Source organism: Pelodiscus sinensis, chromosome 4, assembly GCF_052426305.1.
Source record: "Pelodiscus sinensis isolate ZL-2025 chromosome 4, ASM5242630v1, whole genome shotgun sequence".
In the NCBI taxonomy this organism is placed as follows: domain Eukaryota; kingdom Metazoa; phylum Chordata; order Testudines; family Trionychidae; genus Pelodiscus; species Pelodiscus sinensis.
The window spans coordinates 122440528-122464141 of NC_143055.1; the positions used below are offsets into that span (position 1 = coordinate 122440528).

Here is a 23614-nt window from a genome sequence, read left to right on the forward strand (position 1 = left end):
GACGGAGAGCGCCCAAGCCCCACCTCCTTCCCTAGGGACACGCCCCTTAGCGCGAGCGGGTTTGGGAATCCTCCTCCCGCCAGCCGCGCAGCCTCGCGGCTCTGCTCCCGCTGCGGACCCGGCAGCCGCTGAGAGCGCGGCGCAGCGGGGGCTGCAGGACCCAGCTTGCAGGACTGGGGGGGGCGCTGCACGTGCCCAGCCTGCGCATGGACCACCCCGCATCCGTGAGTCTCTGCAGCCGCAGGGGTGAGTGTCCACAGATCATTTCTGCAGATGCCCAGGCCAATTTTGGATCCGCGTGGGGCTCTCTACTCGCAGGGGCTCTTCACTGAGACTGGGTCCAAATTAGGGACGGAAAAGAGTCAAGTTGGCTATATGAGAAGCAGCGGGGAGGGAGTTCCCCCAACCACCCTCTTTGCAGTGCGGGGAACAGAGGCTTATGCACCCCCCTACCCCCCATGCAACAGCGCCCTGAACCTGGCGCATGGCTGAGCCCGACTCTGGGTGGGTGGAGGGGGAGCTTGTACCGCATCTTCCCCTGCCCCCTCCAGTTTAGGGCAGCCATTATCACGCTGTTGAAAATGGAGGAGGGGGGACTGGGGGGGCGGAGAGGTGGGGAAGAGGCTTCAGCAGGAGGTGGTGGGTGGAGGAGGCGCAGGCCAGCCCACAAATCGTTGCCACCTTTTGACCCATGTGTCCAGTTAGGAGTGGTCTGGGGAAGGCCTCAATCTTCTCCTTGAGTGCTCAGTGGTCTGGCCTCTAGATATATATTACAAGAGAGCTGGAGGAGTCCTAGTTATGGATCTGGGTGACTTTTTGTTAGGCATATAGAAATACAGCACAAAAAGATGCTCCTTAGAGAGCTCACTGCAGGACACAGACTGGGATTGACACTCTCATTCTTCTGGAACAGTTGATCCCTCTATAGCAGATTTTTATTCTAATTTTTTTTTGTACAGGTGCAGAATAAACTTTATGTGCTCCAAAGCGTGTGTGAATGTGCACCATCAGTAGAAACATGCTGCTGGCTCTCTTAATCAGCTGGATGATGTTTAAATCTCTCCTGAGTGGCCACCCAAGCAATCAGTTTACAGGGAACACTAGTGGGAAACTTTTTTGAGTCAGGGATCACTGACCCAGAGAAAAATCAGTCAGGGGCCACACACAAGTGAGAAGCAAAAAAAGGGAGGGAAAAAAAGTGAAAAGGAGGAAAGAAACAGGCAGTTTCCTCACACTCCAGCCCCACAGGGAATGGGGGGATCTGAGGCCCAGGACTTCCCCACCCTCAAGGCTGGATTAACTCTTCTAGGAGCCTGGGGCTAGTATATTTTGTGGGGACCTGTAGCCTGTTGGGGTGCATCCTGGGGATGAGGGGTGTCCCCCTCGGGGTCAGTGGGTGGCCACTCCAACCCAGTCCACACAGTTCAAGTCTGATTCAACCAGTTAATAAACCCACCCCGACACAAGGTAGGCTGTCTGTTAGACTGTCCATTAACGGTTAGTAGCCCAGCCCTAACACAGAGTAAGGGCTGCCATCAATAAAGAGTTAGTAGGCCAGCCCCAAACGCAGGGGAGGCTGCAGCACTTAAGCAGTCAAATAAACAGTTAAGGCTCCGTCTACACTGGCGCGTTCTCACGCAAAAACTCTTTTGCGGAAGAGTTCTGTAAAAACTCTTCCAGAAGAGAGCGTCTACACTGGCATGTGCTTTTGTGCAAGAGATGTGCTTTTACACAAGAGCATCCATGCCAGTGTAGACGCTCTCCTGCGCAAGAAAGCTCTGATGGCCATTTTAACCACAGGGCCTGTCTACACTGGCCTCTTCTGAAACAGCTCTTGTGCAAGAGGGCTTCTTCCTGAGCGGGAGCATCAGAGTCCTCACGCAAGAAGCCCTGACTTCATACATTAGAACATCAGTTTACTTGCGCAAGAACAGGAGTCCAGTGTAGACAGGCAGCAAGTTTTTGTGAAAGAGCAGCCGCTTTTGCATGAGATCGCACCAGTGTAGACACAGCCTTAAGGAGCCCAGCCCTAGGGCAGGGCAGGGCCTGTCAACCAGTCCTGGTCCAGTCAACCAGTAAGCACGGGTAAGTAGTCTGTCTCCTTGTTCAGGTACCTTTCTTTTGGCTGCCAGTCACAAGAGGAGAGACTGCCACCCAATTAACGGGTGGGGGGGGGGGCACACGGGCCCTCCCTACAGCACCACGCCCCAGCCCAGGGCCTGTTACCGGCACAAATTTATTTATCCCTTCCACAGTGTAGGGACACACACCTTTACCCAGTTCCTAGGGCTCAAAGTGCAACCCTATGAATTTACACACCTACCCTACCCAATTCCTAGGGATCAGGGTGTAACTTCCCGTGAGTTGGCAGGATCTTTAGCCACTGAAAGAGCCTCACACAGTAATATCCTTATCCTCTATTTATTGACAATTCCCAAACAAGCAGAATACACATGCTAAGCACACAGTGTCATGCTCACCAACCTGATACAGGCAGACCTGCCTTGTTGGCCAGTCTCTCTGGTCTTAGGCTGTGTCTCGGAGGTGAGTTCTTCTTTCCAGGTCTTCCCCCTCCTCCTGGTCTTCTTACAGCCTTTTCTTCCTTCTGTTACTTCTGATCTTCTTCTTTTCTCTCCTTCTTGAACCCCAATTTATATAATGAAACCTGAGTCTTGCTTAGCTCATACCAAACCATAACCAATTATTTTAGTATTATTTTACTAACCAATCATAGCAAAATTACCTAACCAATCATACCCCACCTTCTTAATTGATTTACACCTAGTAAAATTAATTATATAGCAGACAGAAACAGTTGCAAATCAGACAGATCACACAGTCAAACAATAGGAAAGTGTCATAGAATGAGGATTCCACAACATTCTATGTTGATAAGCAGTTTCTTGCCAGACAGAATGGTGTTACTTAAGTTTTCTTTACCCATCTTGGGATCTGTTTCTTTATCTGGTGACAGTGGGGGAGCTATCAGGGCAAAGTCCCCTCCTCACACCCTGGTGTGACACTTTTTAATACAATATAGATTGAACTGTGAGTATGTGACTCCAGGCCTTACAGTAATGACTGCTGCTCTTCAGTCTGGCTGCAGAAGGTGGCTTTGATTCAGGCCTACCACAGGCTTTCCAACATGGCTAGAGAAAAGCCATATTGTTACAGGCTCTAGTAGCAGCCGGTAGTCAGCTGCTAGGTCAGCAGGGATCCAGTTCCACAACTCACTGACCTGTTATGTCAAGGTTAGCAGGGGTCCATACCGCAGCCCGCTGACCCTCGGCCAGACCAAGGTCAGCTATCCCTAGGCTGGCTCCAATTCTTCCCTCCACACGCTGTACCTGGCTCCGTGGCAGGTCCTCCAGGCCGCACAAGTTGGGGTCCTCCGGCCACATAAGCAATCCCCCTTGGTAGTCCTCCAGCAGTGGGCTTGGTGGCCCTGGCCATCCGTCTAGTTCCCATAGATCTGGTTCCTCGCTGGGTTGGGCTGAGCAGGCCTCTGGCTTCCTGGCTGGCTGGGGAGAAAAGGCTTCTGACTCCCTTGCTGGCAAGCCCCCAACTGGCCTTGCAGGCAGGCCTTTTATATCCCTGGCCCTGCCCCCTGGCTTCCTCTCAGGTGAGTCATCCAGGTGAGCCCACCATGGCTCAGAGAGGGGGTTTCCCCCTCGGGGTCAGTAGTGACCACTCCAACCCACTACAACCCCTCCGCCCGCATTAACTCCAGCTCCCGGCGCTCGGAGCTGGATTCTTGATTCTCACCTGCACGAGACAAAGCATCTGCATTAGTTATTTCCTTTCCAGGAGGCAATACCTCAACGTGTCAATGGCCCATTTGAGAGCCAGGATCTCCTCAATGATCGCATAATGCCGCTCCCTTGGGAAAAGTTTCTTGCTAATGTATACAACTGGGTGTTCCTCCCCATCTACATCTTGGGAAAGGATAGTCCCCAATCCACTGCCTAAGGCACTGGCCTGTACTATAAACGGACGGTCAAAATCTGGGCTAAACAGCACAGGTTCTCAGCACAGGTACTCTTCAAGGGTTCGGAATGCCGTCTCACACGCTGTGGACCACCATACTCACTGTGGGCTGTCCTTAGTTAAAAGAGCCGTGAGTGGTGCAGCAATGACTGCGAAATGTGGGATGAAGCGGCGATAATATCCTATCAACCCCAGGAATTGGCATATCTTTCGCTTGGTCGTGGGCGCAGGGTATCCGTGGATAGCTTGAACTTTATAAGTGGGCACACTAGGCCCCATCCCAACCGATATCCCAGGTATGTAGTCTCTTGCCACCAAATGTGGCATTTTTTTGGGTTGGCTGTGAGGCCTGCGTCCCGCAGCGTGCAAAGGACAGTTACCACTTGGAGAAGATGGTCTTCCCAATGTTGGCTATATATAACCATGTCATCAAGGTAAGCCGTGTCATATCTCGTATGAGAACTCAGAAGGTGGTCCATCACCCTTTGAAATGTGGCCGGAGCTCCATGGAGGCTGAAGGGCATTTGGACTAAATGAAAGAGTCCTGATGGGGTGGTAAAGGCCGTTTTCTGGGATTCTGGGTCCCTGGGGATTTGCCAATACCCCTTAGTTAAGTCCAGTGTTGTAATATAATAGCTGTTCCTAGGCGATCCAGAAGTTCTTTGGTTCGGGGCATCAGATTGCCATCTCAAAGTTTGACGCCTTTCACCTTCCTGAAATCTATGCAGAACCACAAACCCCCATCGGGCTTTGGCAAAAGCGTGATCATAGAATAGAATCATAGAATAATAGGACTGGAAGGGACCTCAAGAGGTCATCGAGTCCAGCCCCCCGCCCTCAAGGCAGGATCAAGCTCCGTCTACACCATCCCTGACAGATGTCTATCTAACCTGTTCTTAAATATCTCCAGAGAGGGAGATTCCACCACCTCCCTTGGCAATTTATTCCAATATTTGACCACCCTGACAGTTAGGAATTTTTTCCTAATGTCCAATCTAAACATTAGATGGTGATGGGGATTCACCACTCACTTTTTGATCTTTCAATAACCCCAAGTTCTAACATCATGCAGACTTCTTTTTCTACTGCATCCCTCATCTTCCGGAGGAGGGATTGGTTTCCTTCATGGATCACCTGGCCTGGAGTCGTCTGGATCACGTGACACCACAGTGGTCTGCCCTGGGACCGTGGTGAAAGTCTTTCAAAAGGCTTCCAGGAGACATTAGGCCCGCTTTCACTAAGTCGCTGTCAAGAAGTCTTCTAGCAACGGGCTCTCCTCTGTCCCTAAGTCAGATACCTGGGGTCTGAGACAGGGTTCCAGGGGCGGGTATGGTGTTATCTTCAGCCCCTCGCGTTCTCACCAGGGCTTCAAGAGATTTACATGATAAACCTGTTTCTTTGCCTTCCAATTAGGTTGGTATATTTCATAGGTTACCTGGCCCACTTGATGGGTCACCTCGTAAGGGCCCTGCCAATGGGCCAGTAATTTGGACTACTCCAGCAGTACAAGTACCCGATCCCCAGGTTCAAACACTCTCTCTCGAGCGCTCTGATTGTAACCCCGCTCCTGGGCCCTCTGAGCTGTTTGAAGATTCTCTCGTGCTAAGGCCACCACCTTGGTGAGCCTCCCTTGCAACTGCATAACATGGCTTCTCCAAGAGAAGCCCTTGAGATGTAGAGGGGAGCTCTCCCAGGTTTCTCTCATTAGGTCCAGCACTCCCTGCCGTTTTTGCCCATAGAGGAGTTCAAAGGGAGAGAAGTGGGTGGAGGATGGGGGAACTTCTCGGACGGCTAGCAACAAGGGTGGCAGGAGCTTGGTCTCATTCCTACAGGTCTGACGGGGGGAAACTTCTTCAGTGTTCTATTCAGCCATTCAACAAGCCCATCCGTCTACGGGTGATACACTGAGGTCTGGAGCTTGCGGATCCCCAGGAGGGCACAGACCTGTCGAAGCAATCAGGAGACAAAATTCGTTCCTGGGTCTGTGAGTAGTTCCCGAGGAAGGCCAACCCTCGCAAAGACTTTCACTAGCTGGGAAGCAATAGTCCGGGTACTGGCATTTTGTAAGGGGATTGCTTCAGGAAAACGGGTGGCGTAGTCCACAAAACTAGAATATACTGGAACCCCACTTTGCTCCTAAGGAGTGATCCGACGAGATCAAGGGCCACCCACTCAAAGGGGGTCCTGAGGACGGGCATGGGGATCAGTGGGGCCTTCAGGACCCTACGGTAGGCAGCCAGCTGACACTCTGGGCAAGAGCAGCAGTAGTCCTTGACCTCTTGGTATATCCCTGGCCAGAAAAAGCAGGATAGCACTTGTGCTAGGTTTTTTTCTTGGCCCTTTCTTGGCCCAAGAGGCCAGCAGCAAGAATGTCATGTGCCAACCAGAGCACTGCCCTCCGATGGCAGCGTGGTACCACCAACTGGGACCGGGTCTCGTGAGTCTGGGGGTCCCGCTCTACATGGTAAAGGCGATCTGCCCTTAACTCAAATTGGGGCCACTGTTCGGCCTGCTGAGGGTCCATCACCACCCTGTCAACACGGACCACTCGGTCATAGGCAAATTTCATGGTCGCGTCTTCTCACTGATCTCAAGAGACGTCCCCCAGGTGGGGGTTTCGTAGATCCAGTTTGGCGGGTTCCCTGGCCTGGGTTGGCTCTTTGGAGTCATTCTTTCCTCCCAGCTCTCCTCTCTGGTCCTCTGTGGATTTCCCAGGGGGTCGGCCAGGGGTTCTCGGCTGACGGGATGTTATGAGGGGAAGAAACCCTCTTGGAGTCTCCTCGGGGAAGGAGAACTCCAAAATGGATGCATCTCAGCATCAATTCCTCTGTTGGATGCCACTTGTCTATATTTTCCCCTTTTTCCAATAAAGCCCACCACAATTCATTACATAGGCAAGAAGGCCCTTTTGGGGTCTATGGGCGGGGGTCCTGTGTCTTATGCTCTACTGCTGCCACCTTAGAAGGCCTGTCTGTGGGTGTTGGGGTGACAAGGGCAGCCTGCCAGTCGGTATCCAGCAAGGCTTCCACGTCTGCAGGTTCCCTAGGCCTCCATCTCCCTATTGCCTACTGTATTTACATTGGGAGACCCTGCGTGATTAGCCTTAATTCATCCGCAGGTAAGGCTATTTGGGCTGTGGACGTGGGGGTACCACTCTTTGCTGCAACAGGCATGCCCTGACCACACAGACATGCCAGGAGAACCATCCTTTCCACAAATCTAGCGGGTTCTTCCCCTGGTGCGACAGCTACTGAAACCAGATCCGCCAGCAACGCTCGAGGTCCCACAGCTGATGTCATCCCCATCAGCATCTCAAATATATCTTTGTGTGTAGTATCAAAAGCTTCCTATTGGGCTTCCCCTGCTAAGTCCCCTCCCAATCTGGATGCAGCCTTTAGTACCTGCCAAGCCTTGGTCATATTTAGGCTCTGATCCAGGCCCAAGGCCACCAACTCTTGGGCCCATCCACTGACACCAGAACGAGAGAGTCCTCCCAAGGTTCTGGCCAACTCCACTGCCTGTGCAGGGGTCAACTCGGCCTCCGCCACCGTATGTCCAATATTTGGGGCCTCTCCTCCCTCTTGGGGGGGTGGGCCCATAAGTCCGTTCTATCCTCTGGACTGCTGCAACCCAATGTCTGAGATCTGGCCCTACAGGATCTAGATCTGGGTGATCCAGATCACCCCAAATATCCCCATCCCAATCTTCACCCCATTCTATGTGTCGACTTCTCTTGGGAAGCCCTACAGCAGCTACTCTTTCCTTTGAAAGCAGCTTTCCCTCTGGCCGACTCTCTCCTAACTCCTTGAGACACTGCACCCTTTCACTTAAAGTTCTATTCTCCTCCTGAATGTGCTTCCGTTCCTCTTCTGCAGCTGCCACTTGTATGGCGACAACGGAAAGAGAAGAGCCTGAGCTTTCCACATATCCTGTTCTTTCTCCAGTTCCTCCTTCTGTTCCTTCAACTGCTCCACATCATGTGCTAGCTGACTCTTAGCTGCCTGCCACAGCAGCCAGGCAGCTGCTCTCTTTAGCCTCCCTTGTCTGGCTTATACAGTAACACATGTTTCTCCATCATTAGTTCCAAATCAGTCACTGAAGCACCCGAGAGCACCGTCCCTTGAGTTTAGTGGTCAGCCCCTTTACATTGGATCCATTCCCTCAGGGGTCCGGGCATAGGTGCTTCACTCCACCCTTCTCCTCCCTTCTGGGAGTCCTTTACACCTCCCTTTCTTTTACCCCAAATGGGCATCTTGTTCGTGGGAACCTGGACCGTGTGCCGTGGGTTGCTAGCCTACCACACTTCAACGCACCCCAGTCCCCTAAAGTTCACGGTCTCAACTTCCCATGGGATAAGGACTTAATACCTGTTTACTTATTCCTTCCTCCCCAGCATCTCCACCAAAAATGTTGCAAGGGGATGTGGATTGCAACTGCTTTGAACACTAAGGAGAGGGGATCTTTCGAAAAAGAGTTGTATTTTTGAAAGATCGTGTCTAGACTGCCTTTTTTTTCTGAAAAAGCTCTGTTTAAAGAAAAAAGCAGTGGCCGTGTTTATGCTAGTGAGGGATATTTAAATGCCAGTTTCATTTGCACTTTCAAAGTACTTGATTTGCATCCCTTTGTCCACAGAGGGATGCAGTCTAGACATAGCCTTACAGTCCCAGGCAGGATGATAAGGCAAGCAGAAGGCAGTTCCTGTTATCTAATCTTCCCACGTTGACTCCTGAGCTGGTCCACTAGCCAGGCAATCCGAGCAGAGCATGTTCGCTGGGAGGCTCCACTTGATGGTCTACCCGTCTGCATCCCTCTCTCCTTTAAGGATCAGCCATGTGCAGCTTCTGGGTCTGTGGGCCTCTCGGGGGCCTTGTGCACTCCCTGTAGGGGGCTGTGTGCACTGTTCTTATGCCCCCAAAAAGGTTTACTGATCTTGTGGAAAAAGGGGTTTTTGCACAAAAAGGAAATGTCCACACTGCTTGTTTTGTGCAAAAACCCTAGCGAAAAAAATGGATCGGCAGAAAATATGCAAACAAGATCATGACTCATGCAAATGAGTCCCTCATTAGCATATTTTTTGCTGAGAAAACTCGTAGTGTAGATGTAGCCCTATGGATTTTGAAATTGCTATTGATTTTATCGAGACAGCGCTCAGATACTGTGGTGATGGGTGGGTATATAAACTCCTTAGACTAGATATTGTCAGCAGAAGGTTTTGGAAACACATGCTTTTATGGCTAACTTTGGAACTCTCATATTTAGTATCTAGTTTAATTGCTTATTTTTTGCCGAGAAAACTTGTAGTGTAGATGTAGCCTAGCAGACTTCTGTTGCTGTACAGGCAACATGTTTCTGATGTCATCTGCATGCAAATATCAGATTGATACTGTCTGGCTTTGAAAACTTTTGTCTGTAATATTTAATATAAACTTTCTGTTCTGGGCTAGCTATTCTGTTTTAAAACAAGGTAAAGTCTGTGTTCCTGAGTCCCAGGCAAGACCCAGAAAATCATTAGTAAAGAAAGACCAAGATGACAGAATATATTTGGCTTTTGTTCTCTTTTTGTTTCTTTGAGAGCTTGACCACAGGAGATGCTGCTTCCATTTTTCTCCCTTCATTCTGGTTGCAGCATCTGGAGGTACTAGAAGCAGCCATTCAAACTGGTCACAGTCAGTGACTGCATCTCCTTGTATATTTATCAGAGTGATACCTGGTGATAATGCTCCACAAAGCCCATTATTACATCAGCAAAGGATGTGTCAGGAATGAGTGTGTATGTGTGTGTGTGTGTGTGCCCACATGGGGTTGCCTTTCATTTCCCTCAGGCTTGGAGTGAAATGCATCCTCTGCCTAAACTAAGAGGGATGCATTGCCTACATTAGCATTTTACTCAGTGGGAAGTTCAAAAGCAGTTAGTTGCAGCACTGTAGCGCAGTCTTATTTTTATTAACTATTTACATCTTTTCTAAAAATTCTTACAGGATAGCTTTGAGGGTGTTGAAATAAGTAGGTTAAGGGGTCATTGGCTTTGTGATTTACAGAGTTCTTCCATCCTCAAGCTTCTGATGCAAGTTTACTCTATAATTTGGATTTAGTGTATTATAACTCTGATTAATCCTTAATACAGTCACATGACGAGTTGATTTAAATCATTCTGTAGGAGTAAAGCTCAGAATTGAGACTAAGATTGGTTGGTGGAGGTATGGCTGCTAAATATCCTTCTCACCCCCAGGTATGCAGCTACAATTCTATTTTTGGTATTCTGCCTCTTTAAGGGTCAGAAATTTGCGTAACCTGTAGAGCAGGTTGAATTTATTAAACTAAAACCCTTATTTGATCAAAAAACTTTTTTTAAGAAAAGAAACACTTTTGATATCATCAACACTGGGGGATACTTAAAAACATGAAAAATAAGTCAATTTCAAGCCCTACAAAATGAAATCAACCAATATTTTAAAATATTTCATGACTTGTTTTTTGTTTTAATTTTTCAACCAGCTCTGCTGACCTTTGAGAGTGCAGGGTAGTGAGTCAAGTCAAGCTACAGGATCCTAGGGTAGCAGAGACACTTTCTATTCGCTCTCGTAGAGAATTGTTTATATTTAGGGTTTTTTTCTGTTTTCTTTAATGTAAAATAAGCTAGACTAAAAGGGCCTGATCCAAAAACTCATTGAAGCCAATGAAATGGATGCCCATTGACTTCAGTTGGCTTTGGGTCAGGTTCAAATGGCAGGTTTTGCTTTATGCGCACAGAAAATGTAAGAGTAAAATTGAAAGAGGAATTGGAGTCTTCATTCATTCTTCTCTGTTTGATCTCTTCAGAATCAAATAATCCCAAGCATGCAGGCTGACTGACAAATGCAACTCTGTTTATTCATGAAACAGATTTTTCCATTTGTTTTGCTTTTAATTTTTCCACTTAATGTACTCCAAGTAAACGTCCAGATGAAATGGGTTTTCCTGACTATAAGTCTCTTTTATGTTACAGGTGAAGAGGGAGCACCGGAGGACAGTTGCTTTTATTTCTGACAAGTCTGTGTAAGTGATCTGCATCCAATGATCTACCATGGAATTTGATTTTCACAGAAAGAGGACAGTAAAATCTGTCTTAGAAGCAAGCTGTTATAAAGTGTAAGTCCTGGTTAGTACATCCCATAGTCAATACATCACAACAGCGAGCATTATTTTTATACAACTATAGTTTGTTAATTAATAACAATAATATAATATTAATTAAGAAATGGGAATGGGACAGTCCTTGCTCTGAAGAGTTTACCGACAGACAAAGGTAGGAGAGGGGATCTGAGGCACAGAGAGGGGAAATGTTTTGCCTGCAGTTACACAGGCTACCTTTCCACTGCAGTAAATGACCCATGGCGCAGCTGCAGTGGATAGCTCCAATGCCTATACTACTATTTTTAAACCTGCAGCCCTAGCTAAGAATTTCATGCCAAGAGTTTCATGCCCATATGCAGGAGTGTGTGTGCGAAGGGTGCAAAAGCACCCGTCTCCCCTCCCTCCCTGGTCCTTCAAGTAAGCCTGAGGCTGGGGCAGCCTGTTGCTGCAGCCTCCCTCCCCCTTGCTCCAGCTGGCTGGGGGAAGGCTGGGGCTGATTTTTCTCCCCCTCCCCCAGGAGCAAGGCCAGGGCGTGGTGCCCTGGGCCATGGTGGCAGGACAGCAACCTGCTCCTCCCATAGTTTGCACACCCCACACAGAAATTCCTGCATACGGGGCCTGTGCTTTGTATCATAGGGTAGGCCTGACAGAACTAAAACTAGATCTTCAGGGTTAGCTGAGTCAGTCTGTAACTAGAAAATCTTAACAAACAATGAATAGTCTAGTAGCCATCTACATCTTTTGTTAGTCTTTAAGGGGCTACTAGACTATTCGTTGTTTACGTTTTTCTAGAACTAGATCTCAGTTTACCTGACTCCCCCAGTGTAATATCCAGTCCTGCCTGTTAGTAGTTCTTTAATCTTAATTGGATTAAGCATTTAAGTGTCAGATTGCTGCTATTGGGAAACAGAGTCCTCTGCCCACAAAACCAAGTGCTGGCTGACTGGATACTGGATTCCTTAGTCCAAACACAGTCATGTACACCAAAATAACCTTCTTTTGGACTTAAAATTCAAGCCAAGTGGGAAGAAATAGGTATTTCTGTATTGTAACTTACTTCAGGCAAGGGGATCTAAGAAATTCCAGCTTTTATATAGATAGAAAAATATATAATGCATAAAAGAAGAGGCATAAATATAAATACCAGAGACCAGAGTTGAGGCTGTGCTTTGAACTTCAATCTTGCATTTCTTGTCCTGAGTCTTCATCCTTAAAATTTCATTTCTAACCCTTGTTTATAGGATTGCTTCCCTGTTACTTATAGTTAATTTTAGAGAAAGGCTTTCCTACCAGGGAAGAAATGAAAATGAATCCCACCATTTAAATGTTCTTGCCTTTACATGTTTTCATAGTTTTTCTTGCTAACAAATTATTTACATTTATAAGACTTCAGTCTTATCCTAACGGGCCCTGAAGCAGACCCCAAGAAGTAGCTGGACTGAGCCTTCTTCACCTGCCTGAAATGGGATTAAGTGTGAAAGCTGCTAAAGCCACTTCCCATACTCTGCACAGAAGCAGGTGGATCTGTGTGTGGATGTGTACACCTTTCTCAATTTAATCCTGATCATAAAGGAAGGATGGCCTTGGGGTTGGGGTATTAGTCTGACTTGGAAGGATACAGGTTTGTTTCAGTTCTCCTAGGGTACGTCTAGACTACAGACTTCTGTCGACAAAGAGCATCTAGACTACATTGAGTTCTGTCGACAAAGCAAGCTGCTTTGTCGACATGGTAGTGTAGACGCAAAGGACAGTATACATGCAATAACACCTTCTGTCGACAGAAACTCTGTCGACAGAAGGCGTTATGCCTCGTAAAATTAGGTTTACCAGCGTCGACAAAACTGCTGAGTTCTGTCGACGTTCTGTCCACTTTGGTCGACAAAACCCTGTAGTCTAGACACACCCCTATAGACCTCCTGTGCAGACGTGGGCAAGTCTTTTAGTCATTTGGGCCCCAGTTCTCCAAACTGTAAAATTTGTATATCCTTCTCAAAGGATGTTCTGAAAATACATTAAAAAATTGTGGGGTGCTCATATACTACAATATAGAAAGCCTTCAAAGAACCAGAGATAGACAGACATACCTGGCCTCCTAAGCCCTACAACATGGGAACAAGTAGAGAGCTCTTCCATATGGGTGGGCTGTTCTGCAAACAAATGATTCCTATCCCCCGAATCCTGTCTCCTCTAACTGATGGAAACTTAGGCTGAATATGAGGATCCCCAGTTGTAAAATGGGCTATGCTATTCTTTTTGAAACAAACCAACGCATGATATCAAATATTTTAATAGGACCCTGCTCCTGGGGGCCAAAAAAGAGTAACTTTAGACACCAATTATTCATCTTCTAACTGTTCAGTGAAGGAACAAAACAGGGCTAAATTGTTGTCAGGAATTTGATTTTACTGTCATAATAAGAACTAAATTGTGTCCGACGCTCTGTGTTTTTCTGTTAAACATGGTGTGCATGAGGAAAGAGACTGACTGATAGAGCAACTGATAACACCAAATTTAAAACCTTTCAATCTTTTATTATTTCTTCTTGCCTTTCTCAATATGCTTTTATTTTTAAACAGGAATACAGATGGTGGCCAAAATATGTCTATATAGACAAACATGTGACATTTGAAATTGATAGCATAATTATAAAAAACATTGCATTTGTGTCCTGATGTGGATTTTATGTTTTCATTACTGTATAAACTAAGGATATAAAAGTTTAACTGGTTAATTAGCCTTACTGGCATGCTCACATGGTAACCAGTTAACCAGAGAGACAGATCCAGTGGGTGCAGCCCCCCACCCTTGGTTTTCCAACTGGCAGAACCCCAGCTGCAGCAGGTCAGCCAGAGTAGCCCCATGGCTGCAAGGCAGTGGGCCCAGCTGTCCCTGGCTGCAGCAACTGAGGCAGCAGGCCCAGCTGTGCTGGAGCAGCCCCACCCACATATGGCCAGGTAGGAGGAGCCAGATGCCCTTGGCAGGCTGGTTGGCCAGAACTTGGCCATAGGGGTCCCCTCTCTAGAGCAGCCCCGCCGTGGTATACCAGCCAGCCATGGTTAAACAATTACAATTATATTGTTTAAGCAGTAAACTTTTAAAATGAGTATTTATACCCTTAGTACAAATGACTCATTCATTATGTTTTTGCTGTCACAGGGTGGATACTGCAGAGCTTGCTTTGTTGACAAGGCATTTGTGCCAGGAAATGGGACAGACAAATCTGTCTCTCCTTCAAGACATCCCTTGCGGTCATGCTTTAACACTGAAGCCAACTATCACACTTGAAAGAAGGCTGAGCCCTTCAGTACAGAGTAAGATTTCTGGTCTTCTTTTAAAAATTCAGCGTGTCATTTTGAGTGGGAATCGGGACTGCAATTCAGCAAAACCAGCTAAATTCCGTACTTAGAATTTAAACTAAATTTTATGCTCTTAGATTCTCTTCTATGTTCATAACAAAGGAAGCAAGTAGTCTGAACCCTGATCAGAAAATCATGAAGAAAAAGCTATTACATATGACAGAGTATAAAATATGAATTCTAGGGCATGTCTACGTTGAAATAAGCTATACAACTTGAGCTACATCAATTGCATAGCTTAAGTCAAAATAGTTTATTTTGGCTTTTGGCACTGTCTACACAGCAGGAAGTCCAAGAAAGTACACTCTTCTTCCAACTTCCTTTACTCATAAAACAAGGGTTACAGGAGTCTTGAGTGAGAAGTCCTCTGGCTCGCCATTATTTCGACATTATGTTGAAATAACTGCTTGCTGTGTAGACGCAGACTATCTTATTTTGGAATAATGTTAGTTATTCTGAAATAACACTTCTGTGTAGGCATAGCCCTAGTGGCTGTTACCCCATTCACCACAACATTGTACGGTTGTTTAATAATATGCATCTTGTGTCATGTATAATGATTCTTTCTCCTCAAAGTCAGCATTTGTCTTAAAATATTCAGTGCACCTCCATTCAACAGTAAATTGTTTGAGATCCTGATTTACACTTGGCCAAACTGTTAACTTCTTTTAGGGTTGAAAGATTTTACTATAACCACTGTTCTGACGTATATTCCAATCTTGATTTGGATTTCCAATTATAATGGTCTCTTGCCATTGACTGCCTTTATGATCTTGAGCAAGTCATTAATATCTGTAAAATGAGGATAATACTAACCTGGTTTATAGAGGTTTGGGTTGGGAAATACTTAGTTAATATTTGTAAAGTGCTTTGAAGGTAAAAGTACTAAATAACACCACCTACCCCTTTTATGGTGATTTTCATCAATAGATCTTGTCAAGGCTGTTTCCTACTCTGGCACTTGGAGTGTAGGGGTGGGGGCCCCCAAGAGACCTTAAAGTACTTTGCCTCTGTAGGCTTCTGCTTTTAAAAAAACTCCCTAGGTCACAGATTCCCTGATCCTGGGAGACAGGATGCCACCACCAAGTAAAAAAAACAAATAAATAAACCCTTTCTTCTTGAATCCAGAAAGAAAGCACTTGGAACTTCTTTGAGAGGGGTACCCCAAGCTCTTTTACCACAAGAGAGCTAAAGAAAGAAAGAAAAATATAATCTGATCTCTCAGTTTTAGGCATGCATACATAGACCTCCTATTACCTTCCCGGACACAAGAGTCAAATCATAGCCTTGTAAAAAAAGTGATTTTATTAACCAAACGAAAATATATACTTGGTTATTAGGTATTTTAAAGCAATTAAGAAAAGAACAAAATAAAACAGAGAATTTCATCCCTGGGCTACAGCTTAAAGTTTTAGTGTATGGGGGGCACATGGACTTAGCACAGAGACATTTAATCAAACCACAAAACAAAGAAAATAACCTGATCACATCTAAATAGACAGGGCTCGACAAATAGTGTAATCTACCCGCCCTCCACTTTTACGGTGCTTCCACCGCTCCTGTCATGTGATCAGGTAGGGCCTTTGTACTAACTCAAGGGCCATTTTGGAATGTGACGTTTCTGTGGTGTTGATCAGTATCTCTGGGGTTGATGCAAGAGCCCATTCGGCGCTCAAGTTGTTCCGCTATCTGTGGTCTGCCATAACCCCCCGCCCATTCCCAGCAGTAAGGCTGCTTAGCCAGCGAGCCCTCGCTCTGAGCTGTGCATTTGGGGTTTGCTTCCTACGCGCAGTACTTCGCACTTGCTTTACAGGATTTCATAGTGCTGATTTCAGGCTGTAACAAGCTGCCCTGCTCCCAGATACCTCACTGACCCCCACCGAGTCTCTTCTCGGGGACTTTATTTTTCCAGGTGCCGGGCAAACACAAAACAAACAAAGAGTTTCTCAGCTCGAGCTAAGTTACAGCTTTCCGGGTTTTTTCTCCTTCGCCTTTCAGTGCTTTCTGCAGGAATCTTCCAGGTACCCTTCCCTGAGCACCCCACCCAGGGCTTTCTCCTTGCAGGCCCTGTTATTCCCCAGCACGTTTCCACCGTCTCCCCTCCCAGGGATCTCTTTGGAACTCCCTGCTTCTTGCAGCTCCCTGGTTGTGCCTCTTCCAGCAGGTTCCTACCGCCTCCCATCTCACAGAGCTTCCTGCTTCTGGCCTGTGTTCCTATTCCCAGGGAGCCAGCAATGAGCTCCCCAGGTCTCCTCTAGCCCCTTTCCTAACTGACTAGGCCAGAGGCACCCAGCTGTGCACCCTCCAGAACCCAGTTGTGATCAGCTGATCAAGCACAGGTGCACTGGCCCTGCTCCCTTTTAGAAAACCGATGTCACCTGGGCCATAGACAATTCTCCAACTTGCCAACGTTCTTTTGAATTCTGATCCTGCCCTTCAAAGTACTTGCAGTCCTTCCCAGCAAAATGTCACTTGCAAATTTTATAAATTCTATCATCCCAGTCACTAAATGAAACCTCACTAGATACGCCCTCCCAAATTGACAGTGAACCATTGATTACTACTTGAGAATGGTCTTTCAGCCAGGTATGCAACCACTTTACAGTAATTTCATCTAGATCACATTTTCCTAATTCGTATGCCCTGAGAGACGGTTTAAAAAACCTAACTAAAATCAAGAGATATCACATCTACTGCTCTCTCCCCCATCCACTAGCTAGTAACTCTGTCAAAGAAGGATATTAGGTTGGTCTGGCATGACTTGGTCTTGACAAATCCACAGTGGCTCTTTCTTATTACCCTATCATCCCCTATGTTTGCAAACAGATTGTTTAATAATTCATCCCAGTATCTTTCCAAGTATTATAGTTGCAAAGGGGTAAGTAAGTTGGTGTGCCCTGGTGGGGGTGCAGTGGTAAGACACTGGCCAGCTGGATGCGGGACTCTGGATGCAGCCTGCCACCATACCCGAGTGGTCCTGAGCCAGAACTTACAGCTCACTCTTGGTGGGATGGCCACAATACACCCAAGCTCCAGCCCTAGTGCTTGGGCATCCAGGCGTGCAGAGCGCAGAACCGTGTGGCTGGCGAGCGGGGCTCGCCACTGCTCAGCAAGCCCTGTAAATAGACGTTCCCTATCTGCTCACATATATGTGCTTCCAGGTCCAGTCCATTTCCATGCCTAGTATTCTTTGTCCTGCTTGTTTCACTGGCATGATTTTCCGAAAATGCTTTTAACGTCTAGATTGGCAGGATGCTTTTCCATTTTCGCGATCGGGGCTTTTTTGCAGAAAACAGTACTGTGCTGTCTACACTGGCCCTTTTGCGCAAAAGTCTGTCGGAAAAAGACTTTTGCCCGAACGGGAGCAGCATAGTATTTCCGGAAAAGCACTGACGATCTTACATGAGATCGTCAGTGCTTTTCCGGAAATTCAACCAGTCAGTGTAGACAGCTGGCAAGTTTTTCTGCAAAAGCAGATGATTTTGTGGAAAAACTTGCCAGTCTAGACACGGCCATCTTGTTTCCCCCACCCCTGCCTTAAACTCACACAAAGAAAAACAGTAGGCAGGTACCCCTTTCAGTTCAAATCTCAATACTTTCTTCTCATTAGTTCTCCTGGCTTCCTGCAACATTTTATAACTACCTGGGTTTAGCCCTTTGGTTACTGAATGTTGGGATGTTCAGAAAAGGACAGCACTCCTCCTATCCATCATAGATCTCAAAAGACTTTACAAAGCCAACAGAATTCTCTTAATTTCACAGACTGGGAAACTGAGACATAGGGAGGGGGTTTGATTTGCCAAGGATTATCCAGCAAGCCAGTGGCAGAGTCAGAATTAGAGTCAGGTCTTCTAAGTCCCAGGTCATGCTATCTGACATTCTAAGATACTGGAGGGAGAGCAACTACAGGGATAATAATTTAAATTATAATATTTTTATTTTAATTAAAAAGGTTTGATTGGGAGCTGTACAAAGCTAATCTGAATAATCACAATTTTGTTAGTTAAACCTTCTAAAAATAGTTTTAGAAATATGACTATCCAAAAAAAACCCAGACAAACTAATTTCAGAGGGAGAGTTTGAAATATGGATATGGTTACCCCATGTATATGCCTATTTTTTAATAACTAATCATTGCTTCTACTTGTAATTAAAATTCTCAAGAGAGCTGCTTAAAAATATTCAGATGGATAAAAAAGACAATAACATGAATAGGAATAACATTCTATTTTACAAAAAACAGGACTATGTAACACTTTAAAGATTAACAAGATGGTTTATTAGATGATGAGCTTTCATGGGCCAGACCCACTTCCTCAGATCAAATAGTGGAAGAAAATTGTCACAACGATATATACAAAAGGATACAATTTTTAAAAATGAACACATATGAAAAGGACAAATCAAATTTCAGAACAGAAGGGGGATGGGGCGGGAAGGTAAATGTCATTAGCTCACAGACATTTACCTTCCCGCCCCATCCCCCCTTCTGTTCTGAAATTTGATTTGTCCTTTTCATATGTGTTCATTTTTTTAATTGTAGCCTTTGGTATATATGGTCGTGCCAATTTTCTTCCACAATTTGATCTGAGGAAGTGGGTCTGGCCCACGAAAGCTCATCACCTAATAAACCATCTTGTTAGTCTTTAAAGTGCTATATAGTCCTGTATTTTGTTTCAGCTACACCAGACTAACACGGCTACATTTCTATCACTATTCTATTTTACCTGTGAGAACCCACAATTGGGGTTTATATTAAATATAAATTGTCCCTTAAGGAGATTTTAATGCATTTCTCTCTCTCTGTCTCTCTCTTCATAGCATTAGAGGCTGAAAGGATGTTTGAATCCAAAAGACTGAATAAAATTGATCTTGAAAATAAGGCTGTTCAGCAAACTGTGTCTGACCTAAAGGGTAAGAGAATTGGTGCAAGAAGACCACTTCCACCATTCTGATGGCCTCATGCTAGGTCCAGATCTTTGAAGTCCTTTCTCCAGTGTCACTCAGGCCTTACTCAGTTAGCATTCCTATCATTGGGAACAGTGCAAACTGTGGTCTTGCGTTACACAATTGTAACAAATTATCTCCAGCAAAAATTGACATTCAGAAGAATTCAGCTGCGTTAGGACTTCAAGATTTGGCTGGTTATTTCCAGGAATTCTAGTGACTCAACGCTAACCTGCCTAGAAAGGATGAGCTGTCACATTCAACTCATTTTGTAATACGCAGGAAAGTTGGATGTAGGAGACAAATAGGACTTAAATAAATTTCATCTTTACACAAGTCAGTTCACAAGCATTGCATATGGAATCTATTATAAAGCTCTGTCAAACTCATTCATAGAGTCTTCATCCCAGGATGTATCTTAATGCATCATGTGTAGGATAATAATAATGTATCTTAATTCATCATGGGTAGAATAAGTTCATGATCTACAGAAAAGATACAAGTTTATTAATCAGGAATTTTAAAAGGAAGTTAGGTGCTTAAATGCCTTTAAGGATATAGGCCTTTGTACTTTTAGATATTTTTTTTCAATTATAGAAAAAATTAGAAACAATGAAGCTATCAACCACATTGACAATATTTTCTTGAGATGTAAAATTAATTGTACGTGTTTTTGTTTTCTTATTTTTGGTAACAAATTGCATAGGTGAGGTGCAGGAAGAAAAATATATGAGAAAAACATTCAGCTCCCTATCAAGGGTTATAGAGGAGCATCTAGGAATGATATTGTACATGACATGTTTGTAACATATGGAGCGGCAGCTGGCGGGGAGAGGCAACAGGGCCGGGGCTGGCATATAGGCAGGCGCAGTGTGCTCAGCTAGATGCTGCCAGTGTCCTAGGGGGCGCTGTGGTTGGCAGCCCGGCCGGGAGGCGGGCGAGCGCTGAGCCCCACCGTGTGTGAGCTGAACCCGCAGGAGGGTGCGCCCCGCACCTACCTTCCCGATGGCGAACGGGGTTTGTTACAAGGGAAGGTACCCTGGTACCGGGCTTCCACTGCCCCTTCCTCAATGAGTGCTCTGTACCCTGGTACCTTCCCTTGCAACAAACCCCGTTGCCAGCTTTGTCCACATATTCATTCTGCTGATACCATTATTGGACCTAACCAAGTGAGTTATAAGATCAAGAACACATATTCCTGCGCATCCAGAAATATAATCTATGCTATCATGTGCCGAAAGTGTCTGTCTGCTATGTACATTGGACAAACATCTCAGACACTTCGCCAAAGGATTAATGCCCACAAAACAGATATCAGACAAGATCACAAAGAAAAACCAGTTTCTTGCCATTTTAACCAGAAAGGACACTCTCTCAATGACTTAATCACCTGCATTCTGCTACAAAGACCTTTTACATCTGCACTTAAAAGAGAATCCTCTGAACTGTCATTCATGTTAAAATTCGACACTCTCCGGGAAGGAATGAACAAATACGCAAACTATCTTACCCATTACCAAGATAGCTTCCCCAATTATCACCTCTAATACCATTAGCTCACAGACATCCCACTCTCCCCACCTCTAATATCATCAATTCACAGACACTTACCTTCCTTCCTACCCCCCCCCCCACTGCATCCCCCTCCTGTTCTGAAATGTGATTTGTCCTTTTCATATGTGTTCAGTTTTTTAATTGTATCCTTTGGTATATATGGTTGTGACTATTTTCTTCCACTATTTGATCTGAGGAAGTGGGTCTGGCCCACGAAAGCTCATCATCTAATAAACCATCTTGTTAGTCTTTAAAGTGCTACATTGTCCTGCATGTTGTATCCATGTTGTATCCCTGGAAGGCTGCCCTGGCTTCCACTACACCTTCCTCAATGAGTGCTCTGTACTCCTTCCTCGAGGATTCAGGAAGCAAATTTGTCTGTGGTCGGCCACACGTTAAGTTGATAGTGGTCAAGGAGGTCCTGGTGATTAACCACCCACAATTGAAGGTTAGCCAAAGAATAAACATTATGACCAAATAAATCCAGCTATTTTGAGTCTTTATTTTTCAGTTACCCTATTCTCTCCTTGTAGTTGGCCTCTACTACAAGGGAACTAGGATCCAGATGGGAATAGAGATATTCATGCCAGAGATATTCACTGGTACAAAGTATTTTCTCTCAACAGCCTTAGAAATAAGGGCCAGGAAGGGCAGGGCCATCCTTAGGATTTATGGGGCCATTTGCAATACTAGTAAACTGGTGCCCCTATGGCCAATGGCAGCCTGGGTGGGGAGGGGGGATGACACAATTTTGAGATGTGATTTTTATGATCTCCAGCAACATACTAATGACATTTTAAAAATAAATATTAAATTAAGATCCTGTAGACTCACACACTAAAGTCAGAAACTGACAGTATATATTGAGAATGGAAAATACCTGTTAAATGGCTTCATTACCACTTGAACAGATCTTTCAGGGGTTCAATGTATTGCAAATAGTTCTGGCAGGCTTTTTCAGTTTTAAGTTAACAAGATCATCTCTGGAGGAAACAGAGCCACAGAACAGGTAGAGGAGGATGCAGGTGGGTGGGCATTATGACTCAGTGGTGTGCCACAGTTTTGGGTGCCCTATACATCTGGGCTGTGTCTAGACTGGCAAGTTTTTCCACAAAATCATCTACTTTTGCGGAAAAACTTGCCAGCTGTCTACACTGGCCGCTTAAATTTCCCCAAAAGCACTGACGATCTCATGTAAGATTGTCAGTGCTTTTGTGGAAATACTATGCTGCTCCCGTTCGGGCAAAAGTCTTTTTCCAAAAAACTTTTCCGAAAGATCCCTTATTCCTTATTTTAAGAGAAATAAGGGATCTTTTGGAAAAGGCTTTATTTTCCGAAAGATCCGCGTCTAGACTGGCGCTTTTTTCCGGCAAAGCTCCGAGCCGGAAAAAAGCGGCAGCCATGTTTATGCAAATGAAGCGGAGGGGATTTAGATCCCCGCTTCATTTGCAATTGCGATGTGTCTAATTTGCATCCCTTTTGTGAAAAAAGGATGCAGTCTAGACACAGCCGCTAAGTCCTAACCTGATGCCCTGCTGGCACTGGTTCCGGCCAGCCTTAACTTCGGTTCAGGGTCCACTCAATGTGGACATGCTAGTTCGAATTAGCAAATGCTAATTCGAATTAGTTTTTAGGTCTAGATGCACTAATTCGAATTAGCTTAGTTCGAATTAACTAATTTGAATTAAGTTAGTTCGAATTAGTGCTGTAGTGTAGACATACTCCAAGATCCCTTTGTGCAGCAGTAGGGCAACATGTTCTGGGGCCGAGGCAGTGAGCACACAGAAGAGGTTGTCTGCTAGCTCCTCTGTGTGTAGTACCAGGTTGGAGATGACCTGCCTAAGCAGGTCCTGGTTTGCAACCTCCTGTGGCAGGGGAGAGAGGCGTATGTAATGGCTTCCCCAGTGAGGATGAAGAGGAGGATGAAGTTATGGTTATTGCTCCCTGACTATGTGTACCTCCACGGCATCTGTTAGGGGCTTCTTCCACAGCAGCTTCCACAAGCCTACGGAGTCAAATTACCAAGGCCGAGTTTTCCTTATATTGCACAAATCCTTATATTGCCTCAGAAATGCATTAAAAACCTGTCTCTCAGTCTGGAGATTACCACAAATCTCTTCATGTACAGGAGTTGCTTGGGTAACATTCAGAAAAACCTATTCCTTCGTTAGATCTGAGAAGAAACTTTTCACGCGATCTGTACCTTCCAGCAATTGCCCTCATCAAGACAGTTGATTTGGAGACATTTTGGAACAAAATCTATGGGGCTTTCAGCCATGGGCTGTTGAAAGCTGCGACTATGTAGACACCAAAAGCTCAGCATTCCCTGGCCTATAGGCTTCTCATCAAACTGTTCTGTTGGTCCAGATCTCCTGGTCTCTCCCAGCGAAAGCAGAGAGCTGAGATCACCATCTCTCTCCCCCGAAGAGCAATGCAGACACTGAATCACCTCAGGTCCAAGAAAACTGCAGTTTGGGCTACAGTTTCCAGGGAACCCACTCCCAAATGGGATCAGAACCCCAAATAAATCATTCAGGTAAGCCCCCCTGAAAGGACATTAATTGATCCCCCAGGTAAAAATTATTTACACTGGGCTTGATAGCAAATAAAAATGATTTTATTAAGTAAAAGCAGTGGTTGCAAGTGAAAACAGGTAA

The 23614-nt window shown here is 45.6% G+C and overlaps 1 long non-coding RNA gene across 3 annotated transcripts; it reads left to right on the forward strand.

Annotated features, from left to right (window-relative positions):
- Positions 1-103: 103 nt before the first annotated feature.
- Positions 104-21425, forward strand: LOC102459289 (uncharacterized protein C4orf36 homolog). 3 transcript variants are annotated; one of them, XR_016349494.1, is made up of 4 exons: positions 104-246; positions 10973-11115; positions 14257-14411; positions 19278-21425. It is a non-coding gene; the product is annotated as an uncharacterized protein C4orf36 homolog (long non-coding RNA). The 3 variants fall into 3 exon arrangements; XR_003087857.3 differs by lacking the exon at positions 104-246 and adding an exon at positions 9785-10216; XR_003087855.3 differs by lacking the exon at positions 104-246 and adding an exon at positions 9785-10216 and having other exon boundaries at positions 10973-11022.
- Positions 21426-23614: the final 2189 nt, after the last annotated feature.